The 19,145-nt window shown below is 34.0% G+C and overlaps 1 long non-coding RNA gene across 3 annotated transcripts; it reads right to left on the reverse strand.

The window, feature by feature from the left end:
• Nucleotides 1-2,551: 2,551 nt before the first annotated feature.
• Nucleotides 2,552-13,075, reverse strand: LOC143242576 (uncharacterized). 3 transcript variants are annotated; one of them, XR_013022961.1, is made up of 4 exons: nucleotides 12,956-13,075; nucleotides 9,300-9,385; nucleotides 5,002-5,084; nucleotides 2,552-4,755 (listed from the first exon to the last, which is right to left on the reverse strand). It is a non-coding gene; the product is annotated as an uncharacterized LOC143242576 (long non-coding RNA). The 3 variants fall into 3 exon arrangements; XR_013022960.1 differs by lacking the exon at nucleotides 12,956-13,075 and adding an exon at nucleotides 11,599-11,766; XR_013022959.1 differs by lacking the exon at nucleotides 12,956-13,075 and having other exon boundaries at nucleotides 9,300-9,826.
• Between the last annotated feature and the right edge of the window lie 6,070 nt (nucleotides 13,076-19,145).

Raw genomic sequence — 19,145 nt, forward strand, 5'->3', positions numbered from 1 at the left:
TTCATTACTGTAAAGCTCTTGCCCCCTAACACGACTCCTCTCATTCAGCCAATGGACCAGCAGGTCATATCGAACTTTAAGAAAATCTACACCAAAGCACTGCTTCAAAGGTGCTTTGAAGTGACCACTAACAGAGAGCTAACCCTCAGAGAGTTCTGGAAAAATCACTTTAATGTACTCCATTGCTTGAGAATCATAGACAAAACCTGGAGGGAAGTGTCTTTGAGGACTATGAACTCAGAATAAATTGTGGCCAGACTCAGTAGCAAATAGAGACTTTGAAGGCTTTGAGGTTGAGCCTGTTGTCGAGGATATTGTCTCACTAAGCAAGTGTATAGGCTTGAATGTGAGTGGTGATGATGTGTAGGAGTTGGTGGAAAACCACAACACTGAGCTCCCCACGGAAGAACTCCAAGACCTTTAGATGGAGCAGCAACAGAAGGCAACTGAGGGAGTGTCTTCAGATGTGGAGGAGGGAAGGGATGATGTTTCTAGTTCACTGATCAAGGAAATGTGTGGAAATATGGGAGAGTTACAAAGTTTTGTGGAAAATTTTCACCCTGACAAAGCTGTAGGAAATCGCAGCATAAACCTTTTCAATAACAATGCCATGTCTTACTTCAGAAACATTTTAAAATGCAGGCAGAAACAAACCTCATTAGACAATATTTTAGTGAGAAATAGGTCCAATAAGTCTCAAGCAGGTTGCAGCGGTGCAGAGAGACAGAAAAGAGAAAGAACTCCAGAAGGAGAGTTACCTGACGTTTTTATGGAAGGTGACTCCCCTTCCCAAATAATAATAACCCTCCTACTCTCCACCTTTCACTTACGCCATCAGCTCTCCTCAGCACAGGTAAAGTGCAGTTAAATTTTCATTTATTGCTTTTTTGTTGTGTTTATAGTTTTTGTGGTTGACTTTATGCATATAAATATTATCATATAGGTATAAATAAGCAATATTTTACTTAAAATGCTTCATAATGCGTAATTTTTGGAGGTCTGTAACGGATTAATTTAATTTACAGTATTTTTTATGAGAAAAATTGATTCAGTTTTCAAACAGCCTTCTGGAACGGAATAAGTTCAAGAACCGAGGTGCCACTGTATATCAAAAATCAAGAATACCTTAGTGTATCAGAAAAGGTAAAAATACACTATTATCTGAATTAGTGCGATGAGGTCTTATCCTCGAATACTTCACTGATACATTTTCAGATTCTTGAGTATTTCTCATGTATTAGGTTTACTCACTTTTTTCTGAATAAAAATTTGTTTCCGTTACACAGAAAGTATTCTTTAATGAAGTACAAACACGAGTCTAATAAATTCTCTTCACAAATTATCAGTGGTTTCCACTGAACTATCTCAGATAAGTGCCACTTCAAGCTGAAAAATTCTGCGAACTTTTTCTTTACTCACCACACATTCACCTCCTGCTCCGATTATTAACGTAAGAAAATGAAAATAAATTCTTTTACAGCTTCGCTTTAACAGATGCTACACAGAAAATCGACGATGCTGTTTTTAGTAAGTAGTTTGTGAATGTAATTCAGAAACCTGATGATTGGGGGAACTGGTTGTGTAAACGTTATACAAAGAAAAGAAACAGATGTTTAGCTCTTCCTGTCTTCCTCGGTGAACAAATTATCTGCAGATCGCTAAATATTTGTCAGGTGAAAATTTATTGATAAATGAAAAGGCTTAGCTGAGGTTTAATATAGAACGAAGTAAATATATGTAGAGATCACAATGCAAGCACCATTTCCATATCTAATGCATAAATGTACAAAATAAAATTTAAAAAACAAGAAGGCACAAACCAGAAAAGATCCTGGAATAAAATTATTCAAAGTAGTTAACTTTTAGTGACGTACAAGCCACATAAATTATGTTTGTCTATACAATTTAAAACTTTTTTGAACAAAACAGTATAAGTAGTTATACGTTCATATAACAACAATAACACTGTAAGACTGATGGAAATATCGGATTCTGTCCCTTAAAACAACCCCGGCTCTGTACTAAGATATAATAAACTAATAAAATTAACTCGAATGAAAGGCGTCTATTCATGTATATATATATCAACGACACATATTTTTTCGAAGACATATGTAATAAAGTTTAACGACAGCAAACAGTAAGGCCAAATTATTTAATTACAGGTTTTTTTTCCTTTTTTTGAACCATAATTCATAAAGTTCATGCTATTTCTAGTATCTCTACCATCACACTATTGGTTTAAATTTCAAGGTCTGTTTTTATAAAAACACAAGAAATTAAGGATCGTTACGAGTTTTAACTTAAGTAATTTAAAAACAATTCTTGTTAATGAGATCTAACTAACTAATTATTCATAAAATGTCGTATAAAACTGTCTGTATTCTAACTACACATAATTGTTGCACATTATTTTTATAAAGGAAGGAAGCTTGTTTCACGAAAATTGGTGATGACAGAGAACTTGACTCACGAAAGTTGGTATTAAAGAAAAATTCCGATATTTGAAGAAACTAGTTTTTTAAAAGAATTCACAGGACGTAATATTTACTAAAAAATTGGTTTAAGGGTTTTTGTCATTATATTGCAGTACATACACGTGTGCACACATTTTCAGGTTCACTCTCCATATAAAAATAACGTTGTAACCAAACATAGAAGTTAATTAAAAGTCATTTACAAATGTCACGTTTTTTTGTGATTTAAGTCTTAGTGAATTCTACAACATACAAGAAAATACATTAGCAATTTCAGGTTTAAAATATTAATAAGGATTTCTGCCCGCAAATAAAGAAATCTGTTCCACAACATTTCAACAACACTATATCTGTTATAACCAGAGCGAATAATTATTAGTGGTTTACGTGTCGTTAATGTTGACTACATTTTGTTATAAAAGTTTATATAAGAAGTTTGTTGACAAATACAAGATAACATGAGCTAAAAAGCTTAGTCTGCTTTTAAGAAAGACAGCGCCATCTGATTTTTTTGTTATAATTAAGGTTTAAATCAGTTAAAATAATTAAAAAGATATTCATATTTTAAATCCAGACTTGTTTATGTAATGGCAATACCCACACACACACACACATACATACATACATACATACATATATATATATATATATATAGAGAGAGAGAGAGAGAGAGAGAGCGATCTATACATTCCAAAATGTCAGCTCTTGTAATCAAGTGCAGAAATAAAGTAAATATTAATGAATAATATATATATATTGAACCAAGCCTTGTTTGAATCTTAAAGCTAAAAACCTAATTTTCTAAATTAATTTATACTGCTGTGTTCAATATAAAGTTCTTAAAAGAAAGTTGACACATAATTTTATTAACTATAACCTGAAGGTAACATCTCGAGAGATGGTTTGTCTTTTAAAAACCTATTTCTACTCTAAAACTGGTTAATATATTTCACTAATAGAATCCTAACTTGAGAATTAAGTTATATATTAGTTCTCTAAACGTACTTAACTGTTGCAGAAACGTGCTTATGTATCAAACTTAAATTAACAAAAACGATACATGAAATTCTCAATATAAACGGACTGTTTGAAATCCATTTTTAAAATTGAAAAAAAATTGCGTCCTATAAGAAAATACGATTATTATAACTGTGTATGTCACTTTGTCCAATAGATGTGGTTCGTTCTAGGGTTCACATATGTTCTGAGAGAAAGAAATCACAAATACACAGCGATTCTTAACAAACTTGCACATATTGTTCGAATTACCATTCTCCACTTTGCACATTTAATATAAAAATTGTCATCATACGAAACGTCACACTAGTGCTTATACTGTTCACGAATCGTTTTTACGATATCGGCGAAACATCAAAACCTTCTAGTCTAATAATAATTAAGTACGGGCATTCTACATTAATTTGGTCTCCATGAGGAAAGGTACTATTGGTCCCAATGGACGTCTACTCATGAACAGATTGCTCTAATGCCTTTTTAGATTTCCTTTGCACTAAATTCGTCAGCGTATAAAATTGCTCTTTATCTCTAATATCAATACTTGTGACGTGTTCGAAACAGCAAGGAAGAGAAATATCACATTTTTAGGGTAACTTTATTTTTTTTCAACTTCCTGGAATTTTTCCCTTTAGCTTTAGGAACGGATAAAGATATATTGAGAGGGTCCGACGTCAGTAGGTCGACTTGTTCGTGAAACTATCTGGCAGCTGTTTTGTTTTCGAAACTGAAACCACCCATTTGGTGGTTTCACAGGATCGTTGGAAAGGAACATGGTGTGAAAAGTATTATCTTGGGCCTCGCAGTTCGTCAAATTGTCAATGACATCATGCCATAGAATGAAACCTGTGCATTTTTCGGCGAGGACCAGTTTCAGTCTTCGTTGAGTTCGTGCTTTCGTTTCTCCTTCATCAAACTTCAGGACAGGGATACCTGTCAGGGCTAACTGCCATTCTTCCTCTGGCTTTCTCAAATACAGATTGGCCAGACACTGGCACACAAACACAAGTGTTTTGTGGCTACGAAAAACCGTTTCGACTTGGGCTATGTCAATTCGCTGCATAAGTTATTTAATTCATCTTCTAAATCCTGTCGAAAATCCGCATCGTCAAATAACCACAACTGATACTTTTGTCTGTGTCCTCTACATTAATTCGGCCCAGAGTATCATATTTTTCTGTCAGTTTTTGTCCGGCTACCTTTTCTTTGGAAGATGGTTCGTGTGAAGCTTCTGAGTAGATGATATTATCTGGATAGTTCGTATCTGGAATACAGAAAGTTCTATTTTCTGAACATGACTTCACAAAGTCATCTTTTTCACAAGAAGTATGTTGAATATTTGACATATGATCAGAAATTTCCATGTTTATGCCATTATTTGAAATCTTTTTTCCTTTATGAATATTTAATGAATTAATTCTTTCTGTTCGTCTAAACTATGAAAGGTGGAGATCCTTCTATAAAACTCAAATATTTTACACAAAAACCTTGAAAGACGTTGAGTGTATACCTTAATATCTGTATAATACTTCGTGTGGTAGATTTCTTCAGGAACTTGTGACATAACCTCCAAATAATACAAGATTGTTTTTTCTCCATGAAAATAATAAAAAACGCAACAGTTAATACATTTTATTTTTATTTTTACTAGATACACAAATTATTTATATACATTCGCATGAACGAGGTTTATGTGAACTTGTATGAAGCAACACTCTAGTAAAGTTAATTTTAAACAGAAATTTATTTTGTACCAACAGTCTGAACAATATTATAAAATTTATTTCATTTCTGAATTATTTCATGTTATATCTCTGAAATCATTATCGACATTAAAAAACTACGGAATTTTAACACTGACTTTCCGAAAAATAGGCTTCTCTAATATCTGTAATAAAATGGAGTATTTACGATTGAAATTAATACAATGTTATAATACTTTACACAGATACCGAAACATATGTGAAATCTCTTTTTATGGCTAGTCCTGTTTTTAATAACTATTTATTGTCTGTGCTAACGAAAAACCCACTTGAAGTAAAAATGTATTATCAAGATGGCTGGTACGAGTATTGAAACTTTAAGTAAAGTAAAGTGAAGAACAACATTTCGACATTCTTATGTCATTTTCATGTCAACAAAGAGAAGTTGCAAAGATTTTAATGTTGTATTCTTTTTATTGTAAATAAATATTTATACAAAAATGACGTTTTTAGACTATTTAAAGGTGGGGTAATATTACAGGTATTATTCTCGAACTGATAACTCATTTTCAAAGTTATACCTGCAATGAAAGACTGTTCTACAACTTACACTCAGAGTTATAACTGCAAACAAAGGCCTATTCTAAAATATTCTAAAAATTAGCTCTCCAAAGTGGTATCTAATGGTCAGTGATACCGTGAAATATATTCTGAAGTTATTGTAGGTTTTTTCTAGTTATGGCAAAAGATAAATATTATGAAGGCAAGAACCCTCTGTAATTCTCCCAGTAGCACAGTGGAATGTCGGCGGACTTATACCACAAGAAACCGGGTTTTGATACCCAAGGTGGGCAGAACACAGATAACCCTTTGTGAATTTTTGTGTTTAATAACAAACAACAATGGCAACCCTTTGTAATAACCCAACATTTATTTTCGAATTGATGAACTGGAAATTCTAGGATAAGCAGGAATCCGTTTCCAGAAATGCAGTATTAACCTAGTACGCTACTAATAACTTATTACGTTATTGAATTGCTCCGAAAAATTAAAGGTTACTAAAATAAATAAGAAGGAATCCTTAATATCTACAACACTTGGAACACTTTTAGGCATGGATAATCTACTAGTCGATTTATTAGCTATATTTTTCTGTTTTGGCAATGCCAAGCATACAACCCGATTCAACTTTATTACTCAGCACGTTATCTACTCGTCTACCCTCAAATAGAAATTCTTTTAGGCACGATTAGAGTAGATTCATCTATGAGACTTTGGACGTGATCAAATACGTCAGTCGAAAGGGTTTGATCTTCCGAGTTCAAAACTGCAATTAAAACTCAAATCCATCAAGAAATGACGAAGCTGTGAGCTAAACGTTTGTGCTTTTAAAAAAACAACAACTTAGAGGTGTACTACGAACCGCTATGCCGCGGCTAAAAATAACAGTAAGAGCTAGTTAGTATTGACCCTACAATACTGATAAACAGTATGTTTTCAAGGCGATATCGGTACAAAGATATCAGAAAATAGTATTACGATTTTAAACAAAAGGTTAAATAGCAAAAAGGGAAATAAATCTTAATTATCTGTATCCACATAATTATTCCTGCTATCGCTGATTAAACACGAAAAATAATTCACGTTAACTACTGGTTTTAGAGAAAAGTTTGGAACGAAGATTCGAATCTTGCACAACAGCGATATACGTGCGAGACAGGTTTCAAACGTTCAACGAGTTTTTTTAACGTTATTAAAACCAAATCAACTTTAGGGTTAACACTTATCTTCCAGTTCACGTCGTATTACCTTATAAGACTGAAACAACTTTTCCAATCCAAGCATGTACTTCCAAATATTTGTTTAATGTTCTTGTTCAGTTACTTACTCGTCGTTTCGCCAGCCCTTCTTTTTTTCACAGGTACAACTTAATTACTGAAGGGCTATTCGAATTTATAGCTCTCAGCCAAGTTTACAAAATTCTCTCGAAGATATATATTACATTACGTGAATAGTTAGTTGCACGAGGTGAAGGCTTATATCAACATCAGTCTTCAAGTTCTTACACTGTCCACTAGAATGGGGTGCTCTCGCTAACGCAGAAGTAATCTTACAGGCTCATCAAGATAAATAAAATCGGAGTTCGATACGCGGTTGGCACAGTCAAATATAGTCCGTTATGTAGCTTTGCATTTAACAAGAGACAAGTGAGCACAACCGTTTGTCCAACTAATTTTATCATATTGAGCAATTATATATTTCTGCCTAAAACCTGGGAGTGAAATCAGTTACTTTTCTTGTTTATTATAGTGTCGTTAAAGAAACCGTTTGTACAACGATGAACTGACGATCAAACGAAATTCACCTACGGCATTCATATAACCGCTGTCGACCTGGAAATACCGGCTTTGAAGACCCACGGGGCTGCGGAAGTATTTTGGATTTCTTTTAAAGGGCCCTTCACGCGAAGCATCAAGTTTGATGGTGAAACAAGCTTTCTTTGGTTGCTTTACCAGTTTCAGCCCTTTTGATGCTATCTTTAAAACTTTACTGACAGGAGCTAAGTGTACGATTCTTAACCCAAGATAACAAAAATTAGTACCTGAAAAGTACAGGTAACACATTTAAGACCTAATGACTACTTCAACTCATTTTGTACAACCTCACACATGCCATCCTTTAGAAAGTGTACTGACAGGAGCTAGGTGTAAGATTTTTTAACCAAGATAACAAAAGTAGTACCTGAAAAGTACAGTCAAGACATAATCGCTGCCTATATTTACTTTGTACAACCTCTCGACTGGCCTGAACGAGACCGAAACACTTAGAGACCAAAGTACAACAAAATAAAAAGAAATTCAACGAATGAAGACATGCTTGATTGATTTTAATCAATTCAACGAATGAAGACATGCTTGACTGATTTTAATCCATTAATTTTAAACAATTATGTTATAACCTTTTTACGGTTTGTTTTACGTAATCAATGCCAGGGTAAAAATATTTCTTCCAATCTCAAAAATCCTGACTACTGTTAACACGCTACTAATAATCTACAATGTAAAATAAGACTTGTAACCATATAATAACAAAGTAATATTTGATTGGTGTTCCATGTAAACAGCTATACTGGAGAAACTTGTTACTAAAGGAATTTGAACTTAAAACAAATAAAAAAGTCTCATAAAAGTAAAAACTATTATGAAATATATGTCGCCAGGAGACAACAGTGAAACTGTACTAGTTTTGTCTCAGTAATTTAGGTAATAGAAATATTTCGTGCACACTTGTACAAACAGACGCTATTGAAAACTATCTAAACAAGTTGACACGTGAAGACTGCTTTTATGAAAGTCTTTTAAAACCCGACAAGTACAAGCGATTGATCTCCCATCAAGACTTAACCCAAGGGCATAGGGGTCAGTGAAATCTCATAGTCAAAAGGCGACGGAGTCTCAGCTCAGTGAGGGTCAAAGCTATGTAGGGAACGGCCACTAAGAGAAATAATTTTGTTTGTTTCGGATATTTACAAGGGCTATCTGGGTTAGTAGTCCCTAATTTTAAAGTGGCTACAACAGCGCTGACATCCAGCCCTTGAGCCACTCTAATAATGTAATTTCAATGTCGCTCTTTTGACACAGACCCAAAGTGCGAGGCGCGATTTTAAGGCAACATGTAAGACCTCCGATTCACAGTCCAGAACGCTGACCACTGTCCAGTCAGTCACGTGATAAATTACTTTTGTTTTTTCACATATTACGTCTAAAGATTTAATTGCTTGCTTGTTTGGAATTAAACACAAAGCTACACGATGGGTATCTAAACCCGGTTTGTAGCGGTGCGAGTTTACAGACTGTGGCACTGGGAGGGACGTGTAAAGAGAAACAAAACTAAGACACTTAGCACCTTTTCAGCAAAAGCTCGTTTCTCAAACACAACAAAAGTAAACAACTTAAGTAGAATGTATCTTTTATTGATTTCAATGCTGCAAGTGATAACAATTCTGATAGCACATATAAAGTAAAATTCGAATTTTAAAAACCTTCGACAGCATACAAATAGCCCTTCACGAAACATTGCGTTTAACAACAAACAAACAACTTACTCCATTCACTTTATAAAAAGATCCATAGTGGGACAGAGATAAGTGTATCGATTTTCAACACGGTTGATACCCCCGCTGAATATGCTCTACAATAAACATATAAATCATAATAAACAAACACTTCATAATATTCAAGATATAAAACACTCGTTAATAAGTGGCCTTGACGTTAAGCTTTAACTTTTAGGTAGAAAAATAGAAAACTTCAACGAAATATTGGTTTTTGTTTTCTTTTTCGAATTTCGCGCACATTTACACGAGGGCTAACTGTATTAGCCGTCCCTAATTTAGCAATGTAAGAATAGAAGGAAGGCAGCTTGTTATCACCACTGACCGCCAACTCTTGGGCTACTCTTTTACCAACGAATTGTGGGTTTGATCGGGACACTATAATGGCCCTACGGCTGAAAGGGCGAGCATGTTTGGTGAGACGGAAATTCGAACCCGCGATCCTCGCATTACAAGTTAAGCGCCTTAACCACCTGGCCATGCAGCGCCAGAAGAATAGTAAACTTCAAGGAAATATTGGTTTTTTGAATTTCATGCACAGCTACACGAGGGCTATTTGTTCTAGCCGTCCCTAATTTAGCAGTGTAAAACTAAAAGGAAGACAGCTAGTCATCACCACCAACTCTTGGGCTACTCTTTTATCAAAAAATAGTGTGATTGACCGTGACATTATAACGCTCCCACGACTAAAATGGCGAGCATGTTTGGTGCGACGGGTATTCGAACCCGCAAGTCTCAGATTACGATCCGAGCGCTTTAACCACCTGGCCATGCTGGGCCCCGAAACATTGGACATCCGCCACCTTCATCCAAGCCATTCTTACCAAAAAAGCATCCACAACTAGAAACAAATTTCAAAGACATGTTCATGCAGAATACACAAGTCGAGAAGCTATTTAAGTCAATAGACAAATTTACACAGACACTCCATACAAAGAAGGATATAATGAAAACTCAATCATCACAAACGCACTTTTAAACATCAACTGATTTCTTCCAAACAAGCATGTTGAAACCTAGATATGTATTTCCAAGATAGCCTGGAGAACTAAGACAGACAAACAACCTGTTAGCGACTTTTGAAGATTTCGACACTCATTATCGAGAGAGTCTCATTCACCCCACAGATATGGAACTGATGCTGTGTTCGACAGAATCTTCTATTACTGTCTCGTGTTCTCAACATTTTTACTCCTACAAAGAAAAACAATCTTCGAAAACGACGACCACGAGACGTTTTCAGACTCATTATCGACCCTTTTTAAAAATAGTCCATTATTCATTATGTATACTAATAATTTGTAATGTGAACATATTACCACATGCTATTTATAAAATTATTGTACCTTTTAAAAAGTAATGGATTAATATGTTTCTAGTCTTATATTTTTGTGAGGTGATAAAACTGTATACTTTCCTTGTAAGTTTATTATGCAGCAGTTAGAAAATTGTGCACAATTACTATTTAATTATATGAATTTTACTAAGTAAGTGGTGTATTATATTCACACAAGTAAGCACCATTTCTCCAAGTTATATTAATAACCTTTTAGAAGTGTATGTAGCTGTAACATTCGCAATGTCCTAATAATATGATGTTAGTTTTGAATATGTAATACAACAGTTCTGCTTAGATTATATGCAGAAATTAATCTATTTTAGTAAATGTATGGTTTTAATCCTTACAATATTAATAACACAATGGATTATTTTGATCTATAAACCTTGTAACCATTACTGTGATCACACTTTGAAAGTTCCTTGGAAATAATATATTTCTAAAACTGTTATTTTAACTCTTCAGAATTTGTCGAATCTCCCCTTTAAATCAAAATGTACAGTTATTCAGTTACACATTTTTAACACTGAGTTATGCAACTATTTTTACTGGGACTGAAATAATTACAACTGAATACAAACCCTTATTGATGTAAGCTGTTTTTGGATGAATCAAATTACCAACACTACATTTTTTTTTTCTTTCCTTGGCAGGTCATAAAAGTATTAGATTTTTTAATATTTAAAATTACTAAATTTTATAAATTGAATCATATTTTCAATACTTCAAGAATACCATTCTACAGACTGATTAATCTGCATACTTATTTTTAATCTACATCACGTATTCTATAAAATTGTTGTGTTATTTATAATTTTTTGTACTACAAATGTAATTCCAATAAGTGCTTATCTCCTTTTACACAGGTCTGAAATAACTAGGCAGTTAAGACCCTCAACTCGTAATTTGAAAGTTGCTAGTTCCAATCCCCATCACACCAAACATGCTCACCCTTTGGCTGTAGGGGACTTCTAATGTTACGGTCAATCCCAACATTCATTGGTAGAGAAGTAGCCCAAGAGTTGGCAGCGAGTGGTGATGACTAGCTGTCTTCCCTCTAGTCTTACACTGCTAAATTAAGGATGGCTAGTGGAGATAGACCTCATGTAGCTTTCAGGAAATTAAAAAACAATCAAACAATCCTTTCACATCAATAGATATTCTCATTCAATGCTGGCATCTATTTGTGAAACTTGTTTTCAAGCATGTCCTGAGTTACTGCCTCCTCTTGATTGCAAATTATTCATTAAAATTATCATGTGACAACCCTCCATCAGTAAAAGTGCAAGGTATTCTCATTACGCTTATGACTTCCTCTGTTCAATTCTACCAGATATCACTTTGAGTTCTCTTAGAATCTGGAAGCATCAGGTTTTAATGAAAAGGTAAGATGGGAAGTGTGAAATGAGGTAAGAACCTTCCAGAAATAAATTTACAGTTTGGGAGAATTACAACTTCCAATACAGTACATTATGTCATATCAACAGATAGTGAAAATCTTACACTGAATAGGTGGAAGAAACAGTTTGAGGGAAGGAAAGAAGCATCCTCCAAAGTCATCCAAAGGACACACCTGAAAATAAGAAAGTCAAATTTGGAGAACTGGTGTGGGAAACTGTACGAGCCAGGTGTACATTTTACCCATGTAAGGAAGGTGTGGTACTCATGGGAAAACTGGAATGTAATAAGGGCTATCAATCTTCATTAGAAGAAAAGTGAGGGCATAAAATACAGTGGAGAGTCTGAAGGAACAACAACACTTGAAACAGTGCAATGGATGACCACAAAGATCTATTTTCAAATGCAGACCGTAATGATTCACTCAATACAAGGCATGGTAGGGATGAAGAGCTATTCTATTCTACCTTAACCATATATGTTTTGGTTTAGAATAATGGCTACTTTGATAATACTTTCACAGTTGACTAGATGCCCCCCATTAGTTCTGTCAAGACAATATAAAATAAACTTAAAACAGATTTACCAGAGATCCATACAATGAAAAATAAACTTTGGAAGTACTGATGTGATTAATTATTATAGTTTACAAAAATAGAGGCATTCATGTAATCCACACCCTGCATACTGACACACTTGGTGATTTATTGAGATGGAAGATTAGTGTGAGAAAATATTACATTATAAAGAACATGGGGTTTACCAAACACAAGTTCTAACTTTTTTGATAATCTATAATCAGTTCACATGTTTACCACTTTGCAAAATAAAATTGACAAATGGAATGAAAATTGAAACAGACTCAAAAGGAAAAAAATATTAAAAAATGCACTGCAGACTCAACACATACCTAGATAAAAATTCTGCACTTTACAGGTCACAATTCTTTCGAAACAGAAACTAATTACATGATTTATGTTCTCCTTGTAGCTGGCCAATCAACTTAGATGGCAATAATCCAGAAGAACATATTACTTTTGTGCCATTAATGACACAAATTCACACTCAAGTTGATACCAGGTGAACTATCCCATGAAGCAGCAGGTACCAGCTGTCATGACTCATATTAGGTACAGCAACACCTAGAAGTCAACTAGCACATGCCCTAGTAAGAAGTTCTGAGCTAGAATCATAAAAATAACTCCGAATTTTATGTTTCATATTTATCAAGCTGAGGTACCTGTCCTTTATTTGTACATGAACTTAAACAAAACCTGGGGCTGGAAGATATGATAAATTAGAAATATCTTGATTTTCATACAATTCATTTAGAACATTCATTTACCAGACTGTATAATGGTTATTATGACCCTGTAGAAAGAGGTAGTATCAATTGTAATGTCAGTAGGGGTGCATTCTGTTACCTGCTTTCAACACCCAGCTCATCACATCTTTCTGCAGTGTTTCACATGATTATTTAATAGAAAACCAATGGCCACAGAAGTGTCTTACAGAAAGGTCAAAGTAAGAAATTATTACAACTCAAACAACAGCTTTTCATACCAGCCTTATGGTGGCTGTTGAAATAGAAACTTCATCTCAGTTTATGCATTATTGTAACAAAGGCAGTCATCTTTGTTCATTTAATTCCTCCAAAGAGAGCCCAGCACAGTCTCTGAGATGTATATATTAAATGTTTGTCTGCTTTAGGCACACTGTATGCATGCATATTAGAAAAAATTATAAACGTGTCTTACTTTTTAGTTTAAGATCAAGACACCATCTACAAATATAATTAATGTTAACTTTATTAAAGTGTTCAATAACAGCAATAATGGGGGGTGGAGGAGTTACGAACCCTACATTAATATGTCCCCTTTTCCAAATTATCTTCACATTTACTCTCATGAAGAAGGATAGTCATCTATTGAAAGCAGTGCTGTTTTTGGTCTTCTTTAAAAACATTTCACACAGTTTGGTTAGAAGATAATGTAACAAGAGAAAGACAGATATTTGTGTTTTATATATATATATATACACGATATAGCAATGAGGTTTATGGTATCAGTATACCAACTAATTCTACTTTCAACAAATCAAGACAAAATTTAACTATTTTCCTTCTTTTCTCAGACATAAATACTAGTTTCATTTCCAGAACACTGAGAACAGTTGTTATTCTATTTTCCAGGTGGGTGTCAATAGTACTTCAAGTCCACTGCCATGTTTGTTGATTTATGAAAGAAGGGTAAAATTAAGTACAATACAGCTTTATTATTGTCTGGTTACTCTGGTTGTTATCATCTATAATTTGATTAAACAACCTTTAATTACTTTTCATGAAGATAGGCAAAACAGCATGTATGTCAAAATATGTAAACAAAACTTTCCCAACAAGAGGCTCCTGAGTAATTGAAGTTTCACTTTACTGAATCAGGAAAATAATTTTAAAAAATTCTTGCAAGGTTTTTTTAACAGATGCCTAGAAATATCCACTTATCAACACTTGTTTCCAGTTCAGCATGTGAATACTTTACTTGTGCATCAAATGCATTGATAAATATGTTTGTCTTTAAAAGTATTAAAGCTTATAAAGCAGTTAACTGTTTCTATTTGCAATAAATTCATTTTAAAACATTTTATCAATCAGATTTGTTTTGGAAATAATAAACATAAACATGACTTTCTTCTTTTCAAACAGAATAAGAACATGTAATTATTAGATTCATTATGTTTGACAATCAAACACATTCATTGGTACCAGATATGTGAAGAGAGAAAAGAATATTGTTTTTTCACATGCCCTGGATCCCTCAGACCCATGGGGTCTCACATGGTCACCACTTCACACATGCCAAAACAGCTATTGACCTGTGGTGAACTGGTGCTTTACTTCTACCACCTATTTTTCAGTATAATTAATTCTATTAATAAATAATTGAAAACATTATTATTTATTTTTTTACCCATCTGTAAAAACACAGTTAATTTTTTGCCACATAGAAAAACTTTTAACACATTTTAAACAGTTTTGGTGATTATAAAAATGCAGTTTTTCCAAATGGTGAAAATGTAAACACATTTTAAACAGTTTTGGTGACTATGAAATACATTTGGACACTGGTGTATTAGACCTAAAAGCACACCCACTCCCAAAGCTTTTTTAAAGAACCACAATTATTCCAATGTTCTGATTTCATTCCAGTTAGAAACTTACTTTTAAATAGTATATATAATCATTTAAATTGGTGTGTTGGACTAAGGATTCTTTTACAATGGGTGTTTGCCACATTTTGGAGATAAATTCAAAAATAAATGAACAGCATGCATTCCACTTATTTTAAAATATGTTCAAAACAAGTGAAACATGACAAATTCTTCACACTACATGTATCACAACTGGATCTAAATACTGTATGGTTCTCTTCTTCACAAAAATTCATTTTAGCCAAATTCAATTGGTTTAAAATGCAGTTGACAAGCCAAACTATTTTTCTCTATTTTAAATGATTCATTTCACATTTTCTAACTTCTCTCTGACTGAAACTCTCTTTTCCTTGGTTTTACTTTTGGCTCACTTCCTACTCTGTGATCTTTAATATGGTTGTTGACACTTTTTATTTCTTGCATTGAGGCATTCTAGAAATCTCTGTAGCCTTGATATGAATTACACAACTTTCAATAACCTTCTGCTTTCAACTTTCTTACTGTGAAACAAAACAGTCATGAAATATTAACTCACAAAATTAACACTACTTACATTAAACAGTGTATTTTATCTTACAACCCTAAACTTATATTTTCTAGTCACTACACTACTTGCCATTGATTGAAAACACTTAAAGTTTGTTGTAATGCAGTTTTTGAAGAGGAGGAAAAGAGAAAGTGGACCAGTTTGAACAATTCTTGAATTTCAAAAGATAACTTAATTTTAGTGAAATACTTGATCAAAAACTTTGAATTTTTTTGTATACAAAAAACTAGTAATATTTACAGAAAGCTAGTCAGATTTTGTGAAGATACACATATCATTTTAAAAGTTACAGTGTGGAAACTGATGATTATGAACAAAGTCACACAGAGTGAGTCTGTAATGAAAGGGTTCATTTCTTTTGTTCCTATCCTCCTCTAACATGACATTTTAAGAAGAGAAATGTAGTTCCTCTATCCACTAAGTATTTATTGCACTGGCTACTGAACCTTACCCTTACAAGAAGCCAACAGTTGTTAACATGGCCAAGCGCGTTAAAGCGTGCGACTCGTAATCTGAGGGTCGCGGGTTCGCATCCCCGTCGTACCAAACATGCTCGCCCTTTCAGCCGTGGGGGCTTTATAATGTTACGGTCAATCCCACTATTCGTTGGTAACAGAGTAGCCCAAGAGTTGGCGGTGGGTGGTAATGACTTGCTGCCTTCACTCTAATCTTACACTGCTAAGTTAGGGACGGCTAGCACAGATAACCCTCAAGTAACTTTGTGCGAAATTCAAAAACAACAACAACAACAATTGTTAGCCTACTGCACAACCCCCAACCGGGATGACAATTTCTCGGCCCACTGAGTGGAATCGAATCCCTGATGTTAGCGATGTAAATCCGAAGACATACCGCTGGACTAGCGGGGAGGTGTGTATATGTATATATACACATTAATTCCACCTGACAGGTGATATAATAACTTAATAATTTATTATACCATTTAATGTGAAGTCAGGAGTTAATTCTTGCTTGATGTGTTCATGGAACTAAAAGAATTCTTCTTGACTACCAGAAACCTACTTGAAATAAAAAGTATTTCAGGACGGCCGGCAACGGTCAGTTGCAAACTCTCTATTTGTTAACCTGAAGATGACCAAGGAAGGTCGAAACGTTGTTTTTTGCTGTATTAATAATAAAGTGTTAACGCCCATACCAGTACGTTTTGAGAAACACAACTAACAGAATGTTCAGTGGAAGCTGTACAGCTTCATTAAAATTTTAAATTTTGTAAATAGGAAATGTTGTTCGTAATTACTTATTGTAATTTTAAAGTGTTAGAATGCAGTGACTAATGTCAGTCGATAGCACTTTCAAACACACTTTCTGGTCGTTTCATACTATCCAACACTGCTCAGCAGTGATGACAGACACTGATACATCAAAACAATTTTCATTTATGTAAACCTTATTCAGGGATCTTTTATTTTTCCGTTGAGTGGTGCATCAGTGTTACAACTGTTCATACTAAAACAGGTTCATTAAAGAATACTCCCACGAATCACTTGATTTGTTTTGAATTTCGCGCACAGCTACTCGAGGGCTACCTGTGCTAGCCGTCACTAATTTAGCAGTATAAGACTAGAGGGAAGGCAGCTAGTCATCATCACCCACCGCCAACTCTTGGGCTACCATTTTACCAACGAATAGTGGGATTAACCATAACATTATAACGCTCCCACGGCTCAAAGGGCGAGCATGTTTGGTGAGACTCACTTGTTTAGCTGTCACGTGAGGTTGTACTCATAAAATATAAGGAGTGTTATACGTATAACGCTTGATCTGTGTTATGACTTCACTGCCATATCTCTGCTGTTACGATAATTTTAATGAAAGAAACATTGTACAGCCAGTGTGGTTTGTGAAAAATTGCATAGTGAACAAATGATGACTGGAAATGTATGATCCAAAATAATTATATTTAGTGTAATTGTTATTTCTAACTGTCGTGTATCAAATAATATAGATCTTTTAAAGATGTTAAGACATGTTTTGATTGAGGTTTTGTTGAAATCTTATAGATTTTGTTAAGATTCAATTGAGCCTTTTTCAATTCAATTTTGAGTTTATTTTGGTGAGTTTGTGCTTTTAATAATGACATTGATTTATCATTTATCTTACAGCGGTATGTCTGCGGACCTGAACGTTTAAAAACCGGGTTTCGATACCCATGATTGGCACAGCCTAGATAGTCTCTTGTGTAGCTTTGTGCTTAATTCTAAACAAACTAAATTAGCTTACAAGTGTTACGAATTATTATTTAAAAAGAGTTTCCAAGTTACTTGAAACTTAAATTTAGTTGTTAATTAACTATTAACCTGAACGTTTAAAAACCGGGTTTCGATACCCATGATTGGCACAGCCTAGATATTCTCTTGTGTAGCTTTGTGCTTAATTCTAAACAAACTAAATTAGCTTACAAGTGTTACGAATTATTATTTAAAAAGAGTTTCCAAGTTACTTGAAACTTAAATTTAGTTGTTAATTAACTATTAACCTGAACGTTTAAAAACCGGGTTTCGATACCCATGATTGGCACAGCCTAGAGTCTCTTGTGTAGCTTTGTGCTTAATTCTAAACAAACTAAATTAGCTTACAAGTGTTACGAATTATTTAAAAAAGAGTTTCCAAGTTACTTGAAACTTAAATTTAGTTGTTAATTAACTATTAATATGTATGAAATTTATATTTGCGAACAAGATTGATATACACAATTTCCTCTTTTAACACAAATATATTTTAGTATATAAACATAAAAATAATACAATTTATAATAACAGTTATTACTAATAATTATTACAAATGACGGCTAAAAAAGAACAGTTTTACAGACAGTATTGAGTCTTATGTCCGGTCTGGAACCGAATATTCTATCGACGATACACGACGAGCAAATTAATTCTGAGTAAATATTGTCACACATCTTGCTTAAGTTAGCTAGTTTGGTTGGCGTCTATACTAATGACGCCTTTCTTAGATAGCTTCACAATCACACGAGTTAACTTCTTTCGGCGAGGGAGACATTTAATGTCCTCGTAAATAATAACGTCCGAAGTATCTCACTGAAGTTGAACGGTTGATAATTTTCGAAATCTATAATGTTTCTGGTCAAGTTCTGTAGTTTCCGATTAAATATAGACGTTAATCACAGTTATGGCTTCATACACCTATAGCACACTGACTGTAGCTGTCCAATAATATTTTCTCTTGACTCTTGGTTGGCTGCTTTTATACAAATCACGCGAGTTTTCCGAAAGTCTACTTGACAACAATGATCCACCTGTTAACTGTGATGAATATACGTCACACACAAAAAAGACTGGTTTGGTTTGTTTTGAATTTCGCC

This window comes from Tachypleus tridentatus, unplaced genomic scaffold (genome assembly GCF_004210375.1).
Source record: "Tachypleus tridentatus isolate NWPU-2018 unplaced genomic scaffold, ASM421037v1 Hic_cluster_2, whole genome shotgun sequence".
NCBI classification, from domain to species: domain Eukaryota; kingdom Metazoa; phylum Arthropoda; class Merostomata; order Xiphosura; family Limulidae; genus Tachypleus; species Tachypleus tridentatus.